This window comes from Varroa jacobsoni, unplaced genomic scaffold (genome assembly GCF_002532875.2).
Source record: "Varroa jacobsoni isolate VJ856 unplaced genomic scaffold, vjacob_1.0 scaffold_293, whole genome shotgun sequence".
NCBI lineage: Eukaryota > Metazoa > Arthropoda > Arachnida > Mesostigmata > Varroidae > Varroa > Varroa jacobsoni.
In genome coordinates this window covers 8,947-12,669 of record NW_019213195.1, presented here as the reverse complement: position 1 = coordinate 12,669, position 3,723 = coordinate 8,947, and the positions used below count along the sequence as shown (strand labels likewise).

The window sequence follows — 3,723 nt, the reverse complement described above, 5'->3', positions numbered from 1 at the left end:
CTATAAAAACAAGTATTCAAGCTCTGAAATGATCCAAATAAATCGCATTTTTTATTATTATTATTATAATGAAATGCACAAACGTCATTATGTTTAATCTACTAACAATGCCGAGGTATTGTACCGTTTTTATTGGACGATTAAATTTAACACTGTTACAACAAAATTGTTGGCTTTTTTTAGCTATAGCTAAATGGACTGTACGTCGAATCGTTAACTACGTTAGCTACCACGATTATTTCTGGCCCTGAACGCTTTCCATCTCTGAATGCTGAGCCGTTGAAAAGCGCGGCCATTGTTCATTAGGGGTTCCTATAAGTAAAAAATCCTGCTCCAAACTTGTAGCAAGTTAACACATGCGTACGAGGGTCTAAAACACAGATTAGCAAATACAATACGAAAAACAGACGCTTTCAAGAAGCAAAAAAAGTTTTTATTCGACGGAACGTGGTACTTACTATGCGCTCATGCATGTATTTGCTTCTCATTATTGTTTATATATTGTTCGTCACTGTAACATTTGTTGTACCCGAGTTTATTTTAAGCTTTAACAACAATTCAATATCGGCATGCTTGAAGAAAATCCTGAGCTGGAACTATGTGGCCTTGTTTGCAGATGGCAATCGATCAGGCTAATCGGCCTTTGCTATCGACTGGCCAATCGTGCTCTTACCTTTTAGATAATATGGTTGTGTCATGAAATCATAGTTTCAGCTTTGTCCTTCACCAACGTTTGCATCTTTTAAGATAATCCTTTTCCATCAATTAGAAATGATCACGAAAGCATCAGCCGCTTGTGCGACAAAAATCGTGAACGATAGTTGTTAATGGGTAATAAATAATCTCATATTTGCGAGAATTAGCTACTACGAGCGCGTTTTTCCATTAAGCGGCCAAAAACTTTCCAGTGTAGAATAGAAATAGAAAGGGGCAAATGCGGCGCAATGCAAACCATAATAAACCTTGCATTGTATCAACGGTACATGTTGGAACGTCGACTGTCATAGGCAAAGTAATGGTTTATCTATTTATATTAATATTGATTTATAATAGTTTGAATAGTGGGGCCATTATACGACGTTGTCAAAGACCATCTTTGTATCTGAACCTGAACTTCTGTACCCCAAACCCCAAGTTATACGACTGGCTAAGTATGAAGAAAGTGGTTTGGCACCATGCATACTTCAGAGTGCGCAACGATGGTAGATAACTTCATAGTATATATTTGTGCTAGTGCGCTCCACGTACAAAGAGGCAGGAGTTTCCTCTGATCCCTCTCTGTGATGTCGTATTTAGCTAATTTTAATAGAAAACGTAAACGTGGTGCCGCTATTCTATTCGCTAACTTATTCGGTCGTCTGCAGTAGTGTTTTCCCCCGCATCCAAGGTACTCATCTCGATAGTTCCAGCGGTCGCAAGTGTTGTCGTCTTAGCAGTAAGAGCTCAGCCCACGATGATAATATTGATAACAGCAATGGCCATTTTCGTCCTTGCTCGCACTCCGTTTAACTTAAACGGCACTACGCTTTGGCGCAGATTGTCTACAACAGATAACACTAAAATAGACAGCGAACCTTTTAACACCTGGCCTACTACTTCCAATTAGGCTAATGTTTCAATATATATATATATGTAATACGGTAGAATACGGCTTGTCAAGCGTATTGTTTAACATACTTTGATGTGACTGAACTATTCAGCGGGGACTTTGAGTAGGATCCCCAAAAGAAATTTAGTCAGCTGTCACGAGTATTATGTAGACACTTGAAGTACAGTGTTTGCATTGTAAAGCAACACTTCATTTTGCCTTTATTTTTGTTACATCACATTATCGCTATATAAAATGTTCAAAAGCATCTTACGTCTTAATCAACCTATTATGAAAAAATGTGTTTATAAAGCTTCAGTTTTGAGATTTGCCTAGGTTGGAAGCGGTCCGAGACCGAGATTAAGTAAGCGTACCTTGCATTGTGTAAGCCCGCGTTGTAATAACGTATGCGAGAAATGAAAGCAAATCACAATAGCTCTCAATCTCGACGATGAATATATTGGCGTTTGTAGTATGTGTCTATCGGGCACTTTCATATATATCGTAATGTACATAAAGCTTCACACCATATTTTGCCTAAATTTGATTCCAAAGATTTTACTAAACTGTGGAATAACACCGATACTGGGTTTTTAACTTTTCTTTGTTTTTCGGTAAGAGAATAATTGGCCACAGATATCATATTATATCATAACTGTTTTCCTCCTGATTCAAATGGTATAGCTGGTTGTAGTGGGCTAAAACACAACTATGGCCCGTGAACACAATGCCGCTGACCGTCGATGAAGTCCAATGGCAGCATGGATGTCCTTGAGTACATTCAAATAACATACGGTCCATCCACAAATACAAAACAGTTGCATGTTTATCGAATAAATCAGTGCGGATAGTGTCAACTATTGTATTATATAGCTCTTTTATACCGTCGCAGACTAGCTGAAAGACTGGTGGCCACGTCCGGATTTCTGCTCGGAAATTTGTTGTTCTCTAGCAAAACTGAAGCAGGCGATCCGGTTTATGAACTTTTTTCAATCATTTCTGCAAATTTAAATCTTTATTTATAGCCAGAATAATGTTTGCTACTCGTTGATGACAGCTTTTCCATGTAAACGCTTATATGGTCTCCATTCGGAAGTCACTGAGCAATAGCTATCCTATACTTCACCCACAGTCAATGTGTTCCTCGTCAGAGATCAACTGTAGTCACGAGCATAATTATCACATGTACTAAAATGGGCAGTTGCTTTTGGTTTTCTAGCATGTCGACAATATTTATTTTAAAATAAAGGCGTACCCGTTGCAAAATAAATTGCATCATTCTGCAAAGGTACAACTAATCCTTTTGCTGTGAACGTTCCCATCAGTTTCAGGCAAGTGTTTTTTGTTAAACTAGCCATTAAGGTCAAACTATTGCGAATGCTTTGAACTCTGATCGATTCTAATACGTGCGATCAATCTTTTGGATATTTGCGTACGCTACGAGCAAATATTAATGAGCGGATATATGTGCGGAGGACAGTGTTGTGGCCTTGTGTGGTTCCAGGTTACGACTTATGCCGGCGTGGGACCAAGTGACGAGAGGTATCTCTGACTTCTGTGAAGAGGCTTGCAGGCCATGAGCAACCCTACATTCAACGTTCCCTTCATCATAGCGAACGATTCGAATACGCGCGTAGACCAGCCCATTTAGAGCCGGACACGGTGCCTTTCAAGACAGAAAAATGGAGCGTCATTGGTGAATAGTCAAAGCCAGTAAAATACTAATGTTTGATGCTTTTTCAAGGAGCTCTGTATATTCTTGTAACGAGCGCGAATAAAGGTAAAATAAAATACGCTGGAGAGAACCATTCTCTCTGTGAAGGAATACAACTCCGGGCACACATTCCTGTCGGATCAGACCCCGAGGTTCTCCTAGGATTATTGCTCGTTCGGAGCAATAAACCTTTCTTGCATGAAATGAACTTAAAGAGGTCTTTTCGCCTTATCTCGTCGACGTTCTGTTTTTCCCGCTTGCCATGCCCAGAATACTTTTACACTAGTGATGTAGAATCAAACTGACAACCGCGGCGTTCAGAATGATTTGCCATAAGACAAATGCCTACTTGCGTAAAAGATGCCTGGAAGGCATTTTTTTATTTGCAGAGACTATTCCCATAAGATAGCCATATAAATAG

The 3,723-nt window shown here is 39.3% G+C and overlaps 1 long non-coding RNA gene across 1 annotated transcript in view; it reads left to right on the top strand.

Moving 5' to 3' along the window:
• The window catches only part of LOC111259096 (uncharacterized), a 4,115-nt gene extending 697 nt beyond the window's left edge, over window positions 1-3,418 (top strand). The window contains exon 2 of the long non-coding RNA XR_002679418.2: window positions 3,093-3,418. This is a non-coding gene — a long non-coding RNA (uncharacterized LOC111259096). The remainder of the gene's footprint in view (window positions 1-3,092) is intronic.
• Window positions 3,419-3,723: the final 305 nt, after the last annotated feature.